The following is a 20,244-nucleotide window of genomic DNA, read 5'->3' as shown; positions in this document are numbered from 1 at the left end:
CTCGGATTTTTCCTAAACTCTAGCAACTCAAAAATCAATTAATCCAACCACACTTTATAATACTATATGTGATTTAATACCTAAAGCATGGCAAGTTGGATCCCCCCCCCCCCGGTCATTTATTACAGAATTACCAAGAAAAATTTCATTTTAACTTGCTCCCTAAGATTGTTTCTGTCAGTACAACAAAAATCGCAGATTTTTCAAAGCGCCTAAATTTAGAGCAAACGAAACCCCCAGAATTAACTAAAACACTGTGCCTTTACCGCAAGCAAGCCGACTTAGATCATTAAATCTCACACCAAGACACCTTAAAAAAAAAAAAAAGGTATTGAAGCCTGTGGCATTCCAAGAGAAAGCAATCAGACATTCCTGCAGCTCGGCTCCTCAGTGATCTCCAAAGCCTTTGATCACTGACTGTCTTCATGCTGTCCTCCTGGGGTCTGGCAAAATGAGTGTAACAGCTGGCATATATACTTCATTAGCTTTTCGTGCCGGGGAGGAGCGGGTTAGCAGCCCGGTAGCAACTGACAAGTCTGCCCGTCGGCTTTACGGACTAACCTCCCAGGTTTATTCCTGGGTCTTTTGGTAGCCGGGAAAGCCTCGAAGAGGTCCCCAGCAATTGACACCGGCGCATTGGCCCACATGCCGCATAACTCGGATGCGCCTCTCCTAAAGACACGGCCGCCGTATGTTAAGGATGCGACGGAGGGATTTTTAAACGCCAAGATTGCTAAAAGGCAACCGAGCCTGCGGAAGCCTCATTTTTATGAATAATGCTTAATGACCACTCAATCATTAACATCAACCTTTAAAAAGCAAATGCAGCACCTACAGTGTTCATTACCCTCCCCCTCCCCCCTTTTCAGGGTCTCAATCGAGTCAGTCAAGCGTGCAAACCGATCCTGTCGCCAGCAAAAGCATTTCCTTTCACTGTGGTCAGCCAAAAGCAGGGGAAGAAAATGGAAGTGACTTGGAGTTATGGCACCAAAAAGGCCAGACAAGCAAGGAAATAATCAACTCCACATGAGCCACTTCTAGCCCATCACAATGAAAAGGGCCTACGACTAACCCCAGGAAAGGTCAGCGGGACTATGGGGGTCATAAGCTGAAAAAGGCAATAGCGAGCAGCTGCCAGCTGCAATAAGAATCAATGTGTTCCTAATTACGCTCAGAAGAGAGGGCTCGAGCACCGAAAAAAGTCCTGCTGTAGTCACAGCTTGTGTTAAAAAAAAAAAAAAAATTTGAAGTGCTCCCGTTTTACTCTTCTCCTCCTCCAGCACTGGAACTGCAGTTTCTGTGTGACTAAATTACAGGAAGCCGAGCAACGGAGATAAGGAGCCAGGCATTTATATAAGTGGGTTTTAAAAAAAAATAATTAAAAAAAAATACCCTAACTAGACATTTGTATTAGAATTATGGCATCACGAAAGACAGGGTTTCGTGAGTGTAAGTAATAAAATTACGTACTTCAAAGGGATTTTGTGGGTGCTTTCAGGAAACAAACTGAACTCTGCCTAGCAGTCCTGCAAGCCTGGTATTTTTGCCATCCTAAAAAATCTGAAAGGGAAAAGCCCACAAAAAACCAGTTTGCTGACAGTGACCCTATAAACCAAGCGTGAAAGATATAAACAGGTCAGAGAATGCAATGAAACATACTCAAAGGCATCTACAGAAACAAACCAAACGGAAAGGCATGTAAAAATTACAAGAAAAAGCCTTCTTTGATGTTATGTTCATATTTATTTATTACATTTTAAACAAATGAATGTATACTTTCTAGATCCTTATCGTAACAACCTAAAGGAGAGACATTACAGTTGCACGATCTTTTCAGTCCTCGCCTTGAATTTCATGAATGCCTCCAAATTTCTGCCCCTACCCATGCCGAGCATCCAAATCAATCAGCGCGCAGCCAGCATCCAAGTGTTTCCTATCCGTACTCCCGCTTAATGATTCAATTAGTATTTTTACTCTTTTTGGGTAACATGCACTTTTATAAGCAGCCTTGCAGGAGCGTGCATGAAGCTTTGTGCTTCCTCCGCACAGTTCCCCCCCCCCCCCCAAGAATCAGTGACGAATCCTGAGAGCAATTTTGGGGGCTAAAAATATATTATTGATTCGCAACGGCACACTATTTTTGTCAAAATGAAGACTGGATGTTTGCTCAGGGCAGCAGATGGCAGGAAAAAACAAACAGCACTGAACAAACGAGACAGTTACCGAGTTCCTACAAGGAGAGGGGACCTTAAGTCCTGATGGTCTTCCTTAATAAGGCAGATGTGTCTTTTTCCAGAGCTATAAAACACCCTCAATAACATCCGTAATTTACTCAAACTCTGTTACAGGTAAGGTCCAGCATCACAGGACAAAGGTGACAAGATGACATTAAGCAACTGAGGGGGGGGGAAAAAAAAAAAAAAAGTATTAGCCTAAAAACATGACCAAAAAGTTGGCCTGCCTCAAAGATGAAGCGGATCTTTTGCCGACTTGTTCATTGGATTTTTCTATTTTGCTTTCAGGCCTGGAAAGTCTCATGGCTGGTATCAGCTGTTGGACTCTGATCAAAGTTTAGCTTTCCATTAATCCTTTGAGTTATATGTGAGGCTGATAGAGAATTTTTTTTTAGAAGACAGTTAAGGTTACTCAGATACTTAATTTGCACTCCAATATTTCAAAAACACCTTGACTTTAAAACCTCGGTCTTGGCGGACATATGGTCTTGATAGAAGAACGCATGCTTTGGCATTGACTGAAGAAATGGATTTGCGAGCCAAGGGAGGAAAATTTAACGGTTTGTGTACTGTGCCTCTGCAGCACGCAGCTGAAAACGCTCCCGAGTCACTAGTCTGCTATCGACACATGTATGTGCTCTGATTAGGGAGACCTGGGATTTCCATCCTGCCGTATCAGCACTGGTCACAGCAAGATAGACATCAGGAAAAAAAACCCAAAATAAATCATCACAGAAGCCATGCTTTCTTACCCACAAACAGGCATAACAATTCGGTTAATTTTATTATTAAGTCCAGAAAAAAAAGAGCTGAGACAGTCCCCCTGCTGCCACACTAATGAAGTGGGTATGGTTTCTGACTCTTCTAGCCTCAGGGGAAGAAAAAGAACAGAGCATTAGCTTAATATACAGTTCTGCTGGGCTGCAATTATGCTTAAATGCCTAAATAAGGGCTTTTAGACCCCAAGGGATCTGAAGGTATCATTAGTCTAACAGTTCCATCAGAGTAACTGTAGACCAAATACATACAAAATTCTCACCCTTTGCTCTTCAAGGCCCCCCCGAGACCTCACCCCTCTCATTCTCTCCTGGCTAGGCACTACTCTGCCTCGTACTCCCATTTTCTTCCCCGTATCTAGCTCAACACCTGCACCGATTCTGTCGCACCGCCTTACGATCGCCAACGACAGCTCTGCTCGCCTTCAGCCACATCTCGAAGGGTCCTTCCGCAAACACTCTCCTCTCTGCTCCTTCCTGCAGGGCTGGCCTGATCCTCGGAGCAAGGGGTTTGTTTTACATTTTCAACCAAGTGATTTTTACCGAGATTGAGATTTCATAACCAGTCGAAGCCAATTTAAAGACAGGCTGCTGCCGAGGAGGGCAGTAACACCTTCCTTCAGGACCTGGCTCGCATCCTCCTATCTGCACCAACGATCATGCAGCCACCGAATGAGTCAGATCTGCTGGCAGATCCAGCTGAAAACTCAGCCAAAGAAAAATGAGGTTTAGTTTTCACCTGGATGAGGGAGCAATTTCAGCTCACCGTGAAGTCTTGGAGTGCTAGGCCAAGGAGGGACTAAGAACAGACGTCCACGAAAGGGAACTTTGCACTCTAACAGCGTGAGGCCTCAGAGCAACTAATGAAGCACCGCCCCAGTATCTTTAATAAACCCTGAACTGCAAGAATGTGGGCAAAAGTGAAGAAAAAAAAAATATACAAAACCCAACTCCAAGTGAGACATGCCCATTTTCTCACGTGAGCTTGGGGACTCGCTGTCCTAATTATCCGAGCTACAGGTGCACGCGCCACAGCAAGCTTCAGTACTGCCTCAGGCTGTGTCTTTTCCCCTCCAAAAAGTTTGCATTTTGCATGCCAAGGACCATCACCCGTGTTTATAATCTCTCTACGGTTCCTATAACCTGAATCAAGCACGATTAAAAAAAAAGGACTAGAACCACAGGCTCACTCTGGGCATCAGAAGAACCTGTCAGACTCTCAAAGGAGCTCGTGTCCACACATGCTGCCTAAAGGTCTGCCTCCAGCAGCGCTCTCACGCCTGGTAGGTTTTGACACGAGAGAAGGTTCATTAAAAGAAGAGCGACCATGGCCAAGCTCTGTTAGAGGACAGCAAGCTCATTTCTGAGGCGATTCCAAATGAACACCGACACCTTGTCCATCGGTAGCCTCCAGCAAGCAACAGCTCTAAAAAAAAAAAAAAAAACTGCAGGCAAATGGGTTCTTTTAGCTGCCTTACCCCGAGTCCAACTTGGTCTGTTGCAACTTGCAGGGATCCATGCTATCCGTGATCCCTTAAAGGGAAGCACAACTATTAAATCCACACCTGCAGCCAGAATTTATAGCAACCCCATCTACTGCTGTCTTACATCATAGGCAATTAGGAGCCTGTGAACTCATGGCTGCAGGATATGGGAGGTGCACTGGAACCGGAGAGCAAAGCCTGTGTGTTACAGCACAGTTGTTAGCCACCCTTCAGAATTCACCGTGCCTGCGGACGGCTGAAATCACGCACAAAACAGAGCAACTGATCCATTTGGACTGGGTTTCCTAAACAGAAGTGCCGTCTCCACTCGAAATTGCTGCTTCTCCTCCTTTTACAGTGGTCCGTACACTGTCACATGCAATGCCAACACACGCTGCCGCTGAACCCAGTCTCCAGGGTAGATAGGCAGGAGAACAATGCTTATTAAAAAGCAAACCGGCTAACCAGTGACAGCTGAGGGAGAAAGCAGGAAAGAGTCCATCCTTTCTTCCCCTGATTAAAACAAGCCTTCGAACAATTCATCCTTCAGCGTTAACAGCAAGCTAACCGGGTAATTCGGTTTTACTGCTCTCCTCCCCTCCCTTCCCCCACGCTCAACAGATCAAACCTGGTTTCAAAATTGAAGTCCGAACTCCCGGCAAAAACATGCTTCTGAGCTTCTTAACCTAGAGGGAAGGAATCCTGACACAACCGACAATATTCCTCTACCAAAACAATCCCATTAGCCTCGGGCCTAGATAAAAGCTGTCTCGATGCAACAGCTAGGCAGGAAAAAAAAAAAAAAAAAAAAAAAGAAGAGAAAATCATGTTGGTCAGGCCAGGTTTGCTACAACAAACAGACCTGGCTCCCACGCCAGGAGAGGGGTAGCAGAACACGGGGGAAGGAGAGGGGGCCTTGAGTTGGATTTGCTCAGCGACGTTGCACAACCGAGCACCGGCCATAGCTTCCCGCCTCCTTCCTCGTGCCAGCAGAGCCAAAGGAGAGCGTCGATCCAGGGGAAGGAAGCAGCAATGATCACGAAACCGTAGCCTGAGGGTTCGGCTTCTCCAGCTCTGCTGCTTTACCCGCGGCAGCCGAGCTCCGAGGCGACGCCGCGCCGTCGGCTCACCCCTGCTAGAGGCAGGGACCCCAACCCAGAGCGGATGGGCAGTCGGGGGCTGCAACGTCAAACAGCAGCCGTTCATGAGTCAGAGCCCTAGATCTCCTCCTGTGAATCAGGGTAACGGCAGCTATTACCGACAGAACCAGTTCAAACACGAGCAACTGATAGGAAAGTAGTTAAGTTTCATCACGGGTACCAGGGAGAATTTTCCACCTGGTTAACCTGACTGCACCCTGTTTTCACTCGCACAGACATATCCTACTTTGCTGAACAGGATTGCTGTTCGGACATCCAACAGCAGACCGGAGATTCCAGGAGACACCCTCCCAAAGGAAGAAGGGACACCGCTGCCGTGGCTTCACAATGTGGGAAGAAGGTTCGAGACTCTTCATAGCACGTCAGCTCCCCCGCCAGACTTTAATGCCGAGCTCAGCAACACACAGGGGCCCTGCAAAGATAACCGGCTGCCAGGATTGATTCCATCCCACATTAGCATCCATCAGATAGCAAGAAAAACAAGATTAAGCAGCACCACGGCATTAGTCTTCATTTAAACTTGGCAAAGAAAGCGAATGTTTCTCTTTTTGTTGGCTTCTCTTTGTGTGTTTTTTAAAAAGCAACCTCAGACTTTGCCAGAGAAAGGTGCCTGGACTTTTTAATATTGGGGGATTAGAAGGGACAACACTTGTACACTTGCCAGACCCCAGATAAGTAGCGAATGCTTAGGTTAGGCAGGCTAGCATCTGCCTCCTGCAATATATACATTTCCAGAGTGAAAATAAACAGCTTCACACCTTTGGCTCAGAGAAGGACTTCAGCTTCTCTTACATCCTCAACCTGCAGCCTCTCCACTCGAGGAAGACGGGTCGGAAGGGTGAAGGTTACTTGCAGTTCCCTTATTCCAACCTACAAGAATAAGGCTGGAAACTTTCAGTCTCCGGTCGTACCAGGTAGGCGGATTAGGGTCTTTGCTACCACGCGTAGAACCTGGTGTTGCTTCGTTGTGTTTTACTGTAACCAGTAAGAGTTGTTTCAGACAAACTCGGAATATACATGCTTTCCATGTGTGTCAGGTACGAGCAATGGCAAATGCACTAATTAGGAAAAACGCTAACTTGAGAAGTAGGTCACTGTTTAAGCGCTCAGCTCAAAAGCCCATAATCTAGAAAACTGCGTCTCCATTTAATGCTACCACCCAATGCAATTGAGATCTGTTCCTACGATGATTCACGGAGCTGAAGAGACTCAAGCCACACAACAGCCTCACTGCAGTACCCACCCTCTGTTATCTGGTCCTAGACTCCTCCCCGGTTGATCCCGACTCGCACAGCAATGTGAAAGTGCAATCTGCACCCAAAGAATGCCTCAGTCTGAAGAGCTGAATTTAAAATCGTATCATTAAGCTTGAAATTTCAACATATTTAGAGAGTTTTGATAATAACATTTTTGATTACATCCGTTGCCAGCTTCCTTCTACACCCTGACAAAGATTTAAAGTATACATTCCGATTTCATTCTGCAACAAAGATTAGTGGCAGGAACAGAAAACATCTTCTGTTCCAAAAAACCCTCGGGGCTTTCCTCCTTCGCTTGCATTTTATTAGAGGAGACTCAAATCTCCATCAAGCTGTGATACGCTGTCACTGCAAAGTATTTAGGCAACAAGTATCCGAGTGCTACACCAAAACACACCTTTTTGAAAAGGCTCTTGAGAAGCTACAAGATTTCCTGAAGCTATTGCAAACGTGAAATAGTTCCTCAGAAGTAACAGCCCTCAGCAAGCTTGATGAAAATCCGAGCCTACGCTTGAGCATATGCACACACAGCCATGATTCGGGGACTTTTTGTGAGCCCTTACCATGGGGAAGGGGGGGAAAACACAAAGGAAAACCACATGCTATTGTTTAGTTTGACTCTGCAATACATTTAATCTACATGGCAAAACATGCCATGTAGACAGCAAAACTCTTCAGCTACCAGAAATTATGTACAGCCAACACCAGGAAAACCCATTCTCCAAAGGGGGAAATGCCGTTTTAAAGATCTTCTCTTTGCCCCACACAGCACAGAAAGTCTCCAAAACACAGCTGAAAGCTGTCACTAGCACTTCCAGTCCCACATGCCAAGTGGATCGGATCAATGCAAGAATACCAGCTCTCACAAAACAAGGAAAGCGAAAGCTGCTGAGTTTCACCAACTTGACCTTGAGCTATCAGAGCTTTTGCCAGTAAGACCACACCAGACTTGGAGGTCCTGAGCAGAGGGAAGACCCACCCAGACATCTATAACCATCACACCTCGCAGCCTCTTTGAGCCTGTCAACAGGACAACCCTTGATGCGTTCCAAGATGTTCAAGCGACAAGACACAGCTTACAAGCTGCCAAAGAGTTATTCCACTATATCCACAGGGATGATAACAGATTTAGCTACGTGAATTCCATTGCTAAAGTCGCGCAACTCCCTTCCCAGCCTCGTATCTGACTGTGTGTGCGGTAACGAGGACTACACATGTGTCACTGGGAGAAGATCTTCGGTGCGTGGCTCCAAACAACCCTGACCAGCTCAAAAGGCTGCAGAGCCAGCCTGGCACAACTGAAGAAACATCTTCCTAAACACTGTATTTCTACTTCTAAGCCAGCCATCGCCATCCCCTTGTCCCCAAGAAGTTCATTCCCCCAACCCCAATTTTCAAGCCCCTATATACAACTTTCTTCCTGGACGCAGAGCACGCTGCCTTGTGTTGGGGCAGTGAGAGACCCAAGCGGCGCAAGCTCAACCCCCTGGCAAGTGCCAGCGCCAGCATCAACGCTTCTAAGCAGGGTATGGAGTACGTGCAGACGGGTGATGGCATGGCCAGAGCAGCCCACAGGCACCCTCTCCAACCTGAGCCTCTCCCCGGCTTGGCGGACGGAGCTGCGGTTTATCTTCTCATCCACCTGAGACAAGACACCTTGGGTACAGCCCCGTCCTCGTCCCTCCTTCAGTACGGGGGGCTGGTGCATACGCAGGTTGTTGTAAGATTTCAGCAGGCAGGCTGAATGAAATGGTGAAGAAAGAAGCTTTTCAGAGGGGGAGGCGGGGAGGAAAGGCATACACGTATTAAACAAATCATCTGTTTGGAGCGCTGGCTCCTACTTGTTCTCGGTTATATTATTCACTCAAGAGTGGATTAATCCATCACTGCAAAGGAATCTCCTGATCTCAGAGATAAAGGCAACAAGTCATGCACTGACTGTGGATCCTCCTGAAAATCGCCAGCCTTTCTCATACCCTTATTTGGGCTGATCCATCATCTCTTAACAAACAAGAAGCAAAAAAAAAAGGAGATAAAAACTGAAAAAAGTACCACCTGATTACAGTAGCTTTACTGGGGAAAACCTAGTTTGGATCAATCTGGAAGCAAGTAGGGGATTTCAACTCTGAAGAATCATCTTCAGTTTGTTTCACATTAACCGTCCTCTTTCCTTGCTGCAGTTCCCCAGACAGGACTTGTCCTCACAAGAGGAACGGTCACCTGGGGGTTACCTCCTGAACTGGTATGTAAAAAAACAAACAAAAAACCCCCATAATTTCTTTTAAGATTCTTTAGAGTGAGGCCTTTTAGCCAGATAAATGGTTTGTTTTACTCGGTGAGGACTGGGAAAGGAAAACCCCTGGTACCATCCCCTTGCAGGAACAAGCGCATCTCCAGCTAAAGCAAGGCTGCCACTGGGAGCCAAGGCATCTACACGAAATACGACGACACTCTCCAGGAGGAAGGCCATCTCCACCATCCGTTTGTCCCTCAGTGCTTCAGTAGATGCAGCAGAGCAATTAGAGAGGCATTCAGGAACCATCTTTTCATCACCCGAGATTAAGAGGGGCAGAGAAGATCCCCACAGCTCACCTCTGACTGGAGCTGGAGGCCCAAAACATAGAGGTCTCACCAGCACACAGAAGGCGAGGTGGGGTGAGCTGGCACAGCACACTTGGCAGGCAACACAACCCACAGCTACCTTTGCAAGGACAAAACACCTCAAAACACCCTAAAAGTGTAAATAAGTGGTGCCCAGCCCCTCTGCCTTCCTCCTTCGCAGAGCCCATTTGTCAACAGGGGGCTGCTCGTGGCACGGGTGTTTTCTTCCCCCCCTTGTCTAGCGTCCTTTGGCGTTTTACAGGTTCGCTGCAAGAAAACCCAAGGTCTGCGAGGCAGGCAGACTTTGTACGACTGCGAGGTAGGAAATATTAAACTCGTCTTTGAATTAAACAAATAAGGCTCAATCGCTGGGTTCATTATCAGATACAATGGTTGAAATCTGCGGGGAAAACTAAACAGCAAAACCAAGGGTATAAATCAAAGGCATGATCAGACAGACAGGTGAGGCCGAGGGTGCGGTTTCACCTTACAGCTAAGCCAAACGAGAGCCAGCCGCTGCCAAAAGGGATGGTCTCCTTCCCCAGCACGCTCGGCTCCCCCCGCCCCTGCTCCCTCCTGCTGCTTTTGGCACTGCCCCCAGCTGCCAAGCTGGAAGAAAATATTCCAACCGAGCTGGCTTATCTTGCTCTGGGTTTTGGGGGATTATTATTCCGCCCTCCCCCCCCCCGCCGTTTTAGTGAGCTGAACTGGTTTAATCAGGGGCAGGAGATGGAGGGGAGAACGGCAAGACCCCCCCCTCTTTGCAAGGCAACCAGCTCTTGGCTCAGCTGCAGCACCGAGAGCGCGGTTTTATGAGATGGCTAAGCCAATTTAAAAGCCGGCTGCTGCCAAAAAGGGGCCATTCCCCCCCACCCCTCCCCTCCGGCCCCCCGAGGCCTCCCCAGTCATCGGGGTGGAAGATTTAGCAACTCTGTAACTGCGGGGCAAGATCCAGCAGAAAGTTTGGGGCTTGATTTTTTTTTTTTTTTTATGAAGGGTTAGTTGGAGTCACTCCCCGCAGCTGCTCCGCCGCCGGATTCCCACAGCGGGGAAGAGGCAGGAACGTACCTGCCACCTCCTGCAGCAGCGAGTCCTCCGTCTGAGCTGTAATGTGAAACTGCGGCCAAGGAGCCAGGGAGGGGGGAGGAAAAAAAAGAAAAAAAACAGAGTCCCACCTGGCTAGAAGAGCTCTGAGACATCTCATAGGTACGGGAAATGGGAAAACAACCCACCTTGCATGATTATTTTCCCTCCTGTTGAAAGACAGAAGATATTTCTCACATAGAAAGAGCAAGCAGGGGCTTAATGGAAAAGGCAGGTGGTGTGGATGCACAAGTCTCAATCCCTAGTAGGGCTGAACAAGCAGTTTACCCTAAAGTGATAACTGTCACTAGAGAATCATCATCCGCACCGGAAAGGGAGAAGCAAGCTGGGGAAACTCAGTGGAAAACTATGACACGCTCAGCCTTGGAAGTTGTACTGAGCCATCTACCAAGGAAATTACTGGAAGAACACTCAACTGAAAGAAAGAAAAAAAAATATATATATGTATACACACACACAGAGGAAACTATCTTTTCTAACAATTCCTGGGTAGCTGGAGACCTCTCGTTTAGCTAAAGTAATACAGCAAAGAGGTTTTTGCTGAGTTTGCCAAGGACAAACACTATCCCAGAGTGAACGATGCGGGAGAAGGGGACACACAGCACCAGGGCTTGCTCAGGGAGGCCACCAGGAGAGCATTAAGCTAGCAGGAAAGGGAATATGCCTAGAGAGCAGACCTAGTACCAGCTCAGCTCTTAAACTAGATCAAAATAGCAAAAAAGCTTATGGAGAACAGAGTTTGGGCCCCATGTACCAGCTTTAAGAGTCAGGATTGCAAGACAAGCTGGAAATTCCCTTTTAAAGAGGAAATGCGACCAATTCCGCTTGATGCAAGATTTAAAGTCTTTAACAAGGTTTTAAGCTCCATAAGCCAGCATTTTTGATCAGTCTCACCCCAGTTGCAGACAGGAATCAGCTCAGAAGCTCCCCAGCCCACTGGAACACTGAGGAAAACCAGAAAACCCGATAGAAAAACACTGCAGCAAGTGGGAAAGCGGCGTGACTCAGCCAAAGGCAGCCACTCGCTAGTCAACAGATCGTAAGCAAAGCAGTAGACAAAAAACTGACTCTCCATATAAAGGTCAAGTTTACAGTTTCAATTAATTAATACAAATTAGACCTTGCCTAACAAAAGACGTTAGGCAGGTTCCTGAGCTGCGTGCAGCACGCCGATTAAAGCGATTCCATATAAAACATTATCTGAAATACCAGATCTCAACAGGTTTGTGGGTGAAGACTTGCTCAGTCTCAGGGTACTAAACCAAAGGTTTCAAAGCCTCGCCGGAACCAAGTTCACCAGCAACAAAATTTGCAGCTGTCACCCAGACGTAATGATTTAATCACCACAAGCTTCCCGGTTAGGTTTTTTTGGTGCCGCAGCTGAAGCTTTGCTAGTCTTACCCTTCACAGTAGCGTCTTATCTCAAGCAGCCACCAAATTAATTTCAGTGGTCTTGGTAGGACCAAGGACTTCGTTAGGCAAAGCAGGTCTGCTCGGGGATACGCAGAGGAGGGTTTATGAGATGACGAACACCGGTACGGCTGTGCGCTCACGCGAGCCGAATCAATTGCTTTGCTTCACAATTTCCACATCTGCAGAAGCAGTCTTTAAACAACTCAGTGTATTTTTAAGCTCTGACAGTTAAAATCCTCAAGTGACATCACCTGAAGTTGGAGCACAGCTGCCTTATTCCTCTGGCACACCAGTGAGCCAAAGTAAGCAGGAGCCTCAGTTTACAGGCTTACAGCACACCTTGAGATAATGAAAGGGCTGGTGGGATTTGCCCCAGAGCAGAGTCAGGCCTCTCCTTACGTATTTTCTCCTCAGTTTGGGGGTAAGAAACACAAAGTTTAGTACCAGTGCATCCCAGCTGGGCTGCCCAGCAAGCCAGGAGAGGGAGCACACAGGAGTCCTGGCCCAAACACCGCTCGCCAGCACCCAGAAGGGCTGGTAGGCAGAGAACCAGGTAGAGCTGGTGTCCCACCAGACCCCAGTGCTTGCAAAAGGATGAAAAATAACCAAAATTGCATGAGGGATGGCAAAAAAAACCCCCAAACCAAAACCACTCCAAGCTGCTTTCCATGGCGTATCAGAGTTGGCCAAAGTGGGAGCAGCCCACCGGCCCACCCGCACTTCACCTTGCACACACGGGCACGGCTGTTTACAAGCACTCGGGGCAGCTTAAGGGTGTAAATCGCATTAATCCAAGCAACAAAGCTATCGCGCTCATCCTTGGGTGAATTACTAATCCCTCGCCACTAGAGCTGTTCCCATCTTACTTCCTATCCCTCAGAGAAGAAAAAAAAAAAAAAGATACCTTTTAACGTGAAGCAGACAGGTAAAGCAGTGGATCCTGTCTCGGTATTTCTGTCTGCGAGTCCGGCTTCAAATAACCAAATAGTTTTGAGCAACAGTCATGGGTTGAGCAACAGTCTAAGGCTGCGGATTTTTCTGGGATGTAGACCGAGCCAGTCAGAGGCTTCCCTCTTGTTTTGGAGAAGGGATTACAGGAAAAATGTTTATTTCTTTTTAATGGAGCAGCGCTCTGTTATCAAGCCCTCCCCACGAGACAGGCTCATAACTGCTTTAAAAAAGTAGGGGTTTGGTTTCAACGCATTCGACTCACACGAGCGGCGCTCGCCGCCTATTTTAGCTTGGTGGAACAAAAGCACGCTGGTTGTAATTAGGACATATAATATCAAGCTTAACAGCAAAGCATTAAGAAATCATGCCGTGAAACGTTCACCGAGCCGAGAATTTTTGGAATATAGCACCACGAAGGAGTGGGCCATTGCCCTCAGCAACCACTATTACAAAAGCACTTTTTTCTCCTTAAAGAAGTTACGGGCAGGCAGTACATCACATAAATCGCAACTGTCAAAACACCAGAGTGGTGGGAGACAAGCAGAAAAGCAAACCGGCTCCACGCAGCTCGGCTTTAAGCACCAGCACGAGAGGATTACCTGCTTTGTTCAAAGAAAACGCCGGGCCACGAACGACAAAACCCCAGAGAATAAAAGTTTACGCGCTCCCGGTCACCTCAGCGACCAGCGGAGTGACAACCCTGGTGTTTGGGTTAGTAAATTGTATTTCTGGTGCATGTGTGAAAGATACAACTCACTGAGTAAACACCCCTTCAGAGCTGACAGTTTTACAGCTGCAGGCTCGGCGCGGCTACTCCTTCTCAGAAACCTCCCAGCACATCGAGGCAGCAAATCATTTGGGGAAAGCAGTAAAAAATGCTACATAAAGCCATCACGTTTACCCATTTGCCAATCCTTTAAAAAAGTTACGAGGCGGGGGCAAAAGAAACATCGCCTGTTTTCTGCCTGAAAGTTGCGTGTCGCGCTGAAAAACATTCCCCTTTTGGTTTAAAAGAGTCAATATTCTGAAAAACCTTTTGATTTAAAAAACGTCAATACTGAAAACAGGCAACAGTCAACTGGAAAGGTCTTTCATTAAAAGTCAGCAATTGTATAATTATCATTTTTTTTTTTTTCCTGGCAAAGAGACGGACAAAGCAAGCAAAAGTAATTTCAAATTCAAGAAGTGGATAGCTTGAAGGATGGAGGCACCTTAATGCTAAAAATGAATATACATGTATATAATCAGAGTTAAGATGTCACGATGCGTTACAGCCGGAGTCCTCAGGCATCGCGCACCACCTCTCGCTTTAGGGGCTGACTTTCAACCGCTCGAATCGCAGAGAAAGTGACCTTACGGATTAAAAACCAAGCATGGAGATTATCATTTTTAAGGCGGTTAAGAGGCTAGACGCGACCCCAACTCCATCCCCTGCCACACCGCCACAGCGACTTCAAACAGAACAGCACTTTAATGACAAATATAGCAGAGTCAGAGTAACTTTCCCTGGGAAATAAGACCGTAAATCAGTACCAGACTGGAGGCAGAGCAGCAAAACTGCGCTCGGAAGATTCTTTTTTTTTTTTCTCTTTTTTTTTTTTCAACTCACCAAAGCGCTCTCTACATCGGTCTGTTCTCCCGCTCAGTCTCACAGACCGAGGACGCGCACACACACGCACACACACAAAAAATAAAGTCAGATGGTTTGAATAAACCCTGCCCCTGAGCCCCGGCTTCAAACACCGCTCTCCCCCCGCCAGATAAGCCCCTGCCTTGACTTCGCCTTCCCGGGGGAGGGGGGGGTCCGGCTCCCCGCCCACCCCGGGCACCGCAGGGCAGAGACCCCTCAGGTGCCGGCTCCGGGGCTCTGCCGCCGGGCATCGCCTCAGCGCCTCCGTCCCCCTCAGCCGCTGACAGGAGGCGCCGGGCGCCCGCCGAGCCGCCGCCACCTGCGGGGCGTCCCCGTCCTCCCCGCCCGCCCCTCAACGGCCGCCCGCGCGCCCCCTCACAAGGGCGGCGCGGCGGGAAGCGGGCGCGTTACCTCTCGGCGGCAGCCGCCGCGCCCCCTCCCTGGTCCCGCTCCCGCTCTCCCGCTCGGCGGCGGCTCCCCAGGACATTCCAGGCTGGGGCTGGCGACCCGCCGGACGGGAGCCTCCATCCACCGCCGCCCGGCCGCGCCGCGCCGCTCCCCCCGCCCTCCACCTCCCCGCCCCGCTCCCACCGGCGCCCCGTGTCGGAGGAGGAGACGGCGGCGGCGGCGGCGGGGCCTCCTCCCCTCCCCTCGCCGCCCCGCCCCGCCCCGCGGAGCGTACCACCGGCCGGCGGAGGGGAGGCCGGGCCGCGGGGCGCCGCTCCGGGGGGCTGCCCGCCTCGGGGCGGGGGGAACGGGGGACAACGGGGAGGGCGGCCTCGGCGCTGCGGGGCCTTGGAGGGAAACGGCGGGGGCTTGCACCGTGGCACCCCCGCACCCCCGCAGCGCGGACGGGCTTGCAGCGGGGAGAGCGCGCTCCCGAGGGCCGTGCAAAGGTCGTCGCCGTGGCCGAGGCCGCCGGTTTGCAGGGCGGAGGGCCTCCGGTACCGGTTGTGCCTCCTTCGCCCTCGCACCGAGGGCTTCCCGCTTCTCTTACAACCCCCTTGCGAGCCGGCGCAGGGCTTGCGAGCCAAGCTGCGGTTCTCTGGCAGCCGGTTGTCGGCTCGGAGCGTGGCGGGAACGAGGGAGCGGGAAAAAACGGCTCCGGCTTTTTCCAGAAACGCTCCCGCACGCTCCGTGCATCACCTTCCAGCAGGTCGTGCCACCGAGAAACCCTCGCTCGGGCAAGACGGGGCTGGAAACCAGCAGAAAAAGTGGGTTTCTGGAGGCTTGGATGGCGTCCAGCTGCAAACCGCAGCGAGAGCACGTTAAGCGTCGGGGAAGCTCCCGTCATTTGCAGCGTAATTTAATATTAACAGCTTGCTAAATTACCCGGCATTAGACCTAATCTGCGGGATTAAAAACGTCGAACCGGAGCCTTACGGCCTCATCCCGCGCCGCTTTTCCCAGCCCTTTCTGAAAGGCCTCAAAATCCCTCGTTTTTAGGGACTTTGCTATATTGAGGACTAAATATTCTAAATCTTATTTGCTAAATAAAGGACTTCGCTGCGTCCTTGCGTGGCGGAAAGGGATTTTTCCCCCAGAAGGGTTTCGCGTGGAAAGGCTTCACCAGCACGTGGAGCGGGGTGGAAAGAAAGACAGCTCCTATGTTTAAAAATAAAAAAGAAATAGGCTTTTTAAAAAAAAAACAAAAACAAAAAAACCCAAAAACAAACCTCCTTGGAACAAAGTTTCTTGGTTTTCGGGCAAACCTGCGAGACCAACGGGCTGCGCTACCCTGTGTTTACCAGCCCTAATTTTATCCCTCAGGAGGTTTCCTGTAGGACGTCATTATTTCCACAAGTGTAAAAGGGGGAAAAAAATAAAGAAAATGAAGACGAGAAAAATCCTAGGGGGATTAAAAATCCCTTTTAATCCAAAGAAAATGCCCCCAAACCAAGCCGAAAGCGGGGCTGGCTCAGCCGGCGAGTTAAATCGCTTTGATTTGCGGTGGCCACCAGAAAAGCCGAAGACTTGAGGGTCGCGCTCGGTGCAGAAGCGAGATGGCCAAGCCTGGTTTTTTGGGCTAAAAATAATCAAAATTGAGATTATAACAACGGTCCTTCGCAGAGCGGGGACGCTGCCAAATGGCGTTTCCTCCCCGTACAATTTTTGGGGTGTTTCCCCCCCCCCCCTTCCAAATCCCCTCCTCGGGCGCTATTTGCATGAGAAAACCCTCTTGGGGGGGGGGGATTGCTGCTTAATTAGAGAACAGCAATCACTTTAATTAGCATGTCTCCATGCTCCCTGCTATTTTGCATGGATTCAAATGAGATGCTCATTAGGGAGCAGGCGCCCGGACAAGCTACGCCCTTTAGCCGCGCGCTAACCCAATTAACCTCGGCGAAGCAAAACCGCGCTGGGGTTTTGGCCAACGCCGGGCTTCGTGCCGGGAGGGATCTCGGCTGCTCCGGGCTGGAAGGTGCAGAACCGCTCGCTTCGGCCTGCTCGCTTCGGCGTGCTTCGGGGCGCTGGCCGGCAGGCCTTGTCTTGCCGGGCTCGCGCCGAGCCGTCGCTTCTGCCGTCTCCTGGCTTTTGGCTTTGCGATGGCGGGTTTTCCTCCTTGCAAGGTTTCCTTCTTTGCAAGGTTTCCTCCTTGCAAGGTTTTGCTCCGTGCGAGGTTTTCCTCTTTGCAAGGTTTCCTTCCTTGCAAGGTTTTTCCTCCTCGCAAGTTTTCCTCCTCACAAGGTTTTTCCTCCTCACAAGGTTTTTCCTCCTCACAACATCTCCCTCCTCGCAATTTTTCCTCCTCACAAGGTTTTTCCTCCTCACAAGGTTTTTCCTCCTCACAACATCTCCTTCCTTGCAAGGTTTTTCCTCCTTGCAAGGGTTCCTTCCTTGCAAGGTTTCCTTCCTTGCAAGGTTTTTCCTCCTTGCAAGTTTTCCTCCTCACAAGGTTTTTCCTCCTCACAACATCTCCTTCCTTGCAAGGGTTCCTTCCTTGCGAGGTTTTTCCTTCCTTGCAAGGGTTCCTTCCTTGCAAGGTTTTTCCTTCCTTGCAAGGGTTCCTTCCTTGCAAGGTTTTTCCTCCTTGCAAGGCTTCCTTCCTTGCGAGGTTTTTCCTTCCTTGCAAGGGTTCCTTCCTTGCAAGGTTTTTCCTTCCTTGCAAGGGTTCCTTCCTTGCAAGGTTTTTCCTTCCTTGCAAGGGTTCCTTCCTTGCAAGGTTTTCCTCCTGACAAGGTTTTTCCTCCTTGCAAGGGTTCCTTCCTTGCAAGGGTTTTTCTCCTCGCAACGTTTCCTTCCTTGCAAGGTTTTTCCTCCTCACAAGGTTTTTCCTCCTTGCAAGGTTTCCTTCCTTGCACGGTTTTCTTCCTTGCAAGGAGGAACCCTTGCAAGGTTTTACCCTCTTGAAGGGTTTTCCTCCTTGCAAGCTTTTCCTCCTTGCAAGCTTTTCCTCCTTGCAAGGTTTTCCCTCCTTGCAAGGCTTTCCTCCTTGCAAGGCTTTCCGCCTTGCAAGGTTTCCTTCCTTGCAGGGTTTCCTTCCTTGCAGGGTTTTTCCTCCTCACAAGGTTTTTCCTCCTTGCAGGGTTTCCTTCCTTGCAGGGTTTCCTTCCTTGCAAGGTTTTTCCTTCTCGCAAGGTTTTTCCTTCTCGCAAGGTTTTCCTCCTTGCAAGGTTTTCCTCCTTGCAAGATTTTCCTCCTTCAAGGTTTTTCCTCCATGCGAGGTTTTCCTCCTTTTCCTTTCTCACTCACTGCTGGGATTTGGGAGCAGAAATGACGGGGGACACCCCCAAAAAGCCACCCTCCCTCCTTGGGCACCCACAAACCCTCCCCGTGCCCCTTCCCCAGAGGCCGCGGGGCCGGTGCATCCCCGGGGCCGGTCGAAGACGGACGTGCGGCAAACGAGGCCGTCGTTCACGGGGCCGGTGCACGGGCATTCGAGGGTCTCCTTTGTTTTTCCGCCCAGGATTGATCTCCATGCCGGCCTGGTCGCAGCGAGGGTGATTTTGATTTTTTTTTTTATTTCTCCTGCCCCGTAATCCCATCGTCTTGTCACGGTTCCCCGGGAAGCCAGGCTGCTCCGAACAAAGCCCCCGGAGCATCCCGGGTTCCCGGAGGGGGTTTTGCAGCTGCGCCTCGGAGCGTGACCGATCGGGAATGAGCCTTCGCAGCGCGTCTAATGCCGTTTGGACAGGGAGCCTTTCATCCGCTCGTGGGAGCGAGGCCCCGGCATTGAGCCGGCAGCTCCCCGCGCTCCGGCCCTCGGCGCTCCCGACCCCGCGGGAGCCATCCGGCACCGCCGCGGCGTCTTTGGGGGTGAGCGAGGTGGGGATCCCGGTCTTCTCCTTCCCCCGCTGTGGGTTTGGGGAGGGGGAAGGCTGTGGGTGCGTAGCTCGGGGTTGGCGTGGGGGGCTGAGGATGGGAGATGCTCCTCATCGCCATGGACTGGTTGCCAGCACTTCATGCTGGGCTCCAGCGGGTTCCTTGTCCTGGTCCCCATCGCCCACGTCCCCAGCGGGTACCTCGTCCTGGTCCCCATTGCTCTGTCCCCAGCAGGTTCCTCATCCTGGTCCCCATTGCTCTGTCCCCAGCAGGTTCCTCATCTTGGTCCCCATCACCCTGTCCCCAGCAGGTTCCTCATCCTGGTCCCCATCATCCTGTCCCCAGCAGGTGCCTCTTCCCAGTTCCCATCTCCCCATCCCCAGCAGGTACTTTGTCCTGGTCCCCATCACCCCGTCCCCAGAAGGTTCCTCATCATGGTCCCCATCACCCCACCCCCAGCAGGTACCTTGTCCCAGTTACCATTGTCCTGTCCCCAGCAGGTACCTCGTCCTGGTCCCCATCATCCTGTCCCCAGCAGGTTCCTCATGCTGGTCCCCATCATCCTGTCCCCAGCAGGTTCCTCATCCAGGTCCCATCACCCCATCCCCATCAGGTACCTCATCCCAGTCCCCATCACCTTGTCCTGGTCCCCATCACCCCATATCCCCATCATGTACCTCATCCCAGTCCTCATCACCTTGTCCCCATCCCCAGAAGGTACTTTGTCCCAGTCCCCACTGGGTACCTCACCCTGGTCCCCATCGCCCCGTCCTGTCCCCAGCAGACACCTCATTTCCCCATCCTGCTCCCCCCACGGGGCCAGCCCAGCACCCCAGGCTGCCCCCATTGCCCATCGGCGCCCGAGGATCTCCAGGGAGGCAAGGTTTGGGGGGACCCTGCTGTGAAGGAGACAGCGGGTGCCAGCCGCCTGCCTGGTGCCCCCCTAGCCCTGATGGTGGAGGTGGCATTGGGTGGCATCAGCCACTGAACGTGCTCTGCAGTGCGGCGGGCGCTTGTGTGAGTGGGGAAACTGAGGCACGGAGCTGGAACAGGTGGGGAGCTCGTGGCAAGTCGTACGGGCGCAAAGGCTGAAGGGGTGTCAGGCTGGAGCACGTGTGGACACACACATCAGCTGGGAAGAGAAGGTGAAGGTAAAGAGAAGATGAAGAGATGAGAAGAGGCAAGATAAGAAGATGAAGATGAGGAGAAGAGCGAAGACAAAGAAGAGACAAGATGAGACAACAGAAGGAGAGGGAAAGAGGAGGAGGACAAGGACAAGGAGAGAAAGAGGAGAAGGAGGAGGAGGAGGAGGACAAGGACAAAGACGAGGAGAGGAGGAGGAGAAGGAGAGGAAGAGGAGAAGGAGGAG

At 50.5% G+C, this 20,244-nt stretch overlaps 1 protein-coding gene across 6 annotated transcripts in view; it reads right to left on the bottom strand.

The window, feature by feature from the left end:
* CDON (cell adhesion associated, oncogene regulated) overlaps positions 1 to 15,189 on the bottom strand; it is a 55,746-nt gene extending 40,557 nt beyond the window's left edge. For 2 of the 6 annotated variants that reach the window (XM_075520986.1, XM_075520979.1), the window contains exon 1: positions 15,024 to 15,189. The gene's annotated coding sequence lies outside the window, so the exon portion shown is untranslated. Of the gene's footprint in view, positions 1 to 2,223; positions 2,397 to 10,746; positions 10,801 to 12,935; positions 13,172 to 14,591; positions 14,721 to 15,023 lie in introns of those variants that run through there. The other 4 variants (XM_075520982.1, XM_075520983.1, XM_075520980.1 and 1 more) reach the window with 4 other exon arrangements.
* Between the last annotated feature and the right edge of the window lie 5,055 nt (positions 15,190 to 20,244).

The sequence above is a fragment of the Mycteria americana genome, chromosome 19, assembly GCF_035582795.1.
Source record: "Mycteria americana isolate JAX WOST 10 ecotype Jacksonville Zoo and Gardens chromosome 19, USCA_MyAme_1.0, whole genome shotgun sequence".
In the NCBI taxonomy this organism is placed as follows: Eukaryota; Metazoa; Chordata; class Aves; order Ciconiiformes; family Ciconiidae; genus Mycteria; species Mycteria americana.
The sequence above is the reverse complement of the archived record's forward strand: the minus strand, read 5'-3'. Positions and strand labels throughout refer to the sequence as shown.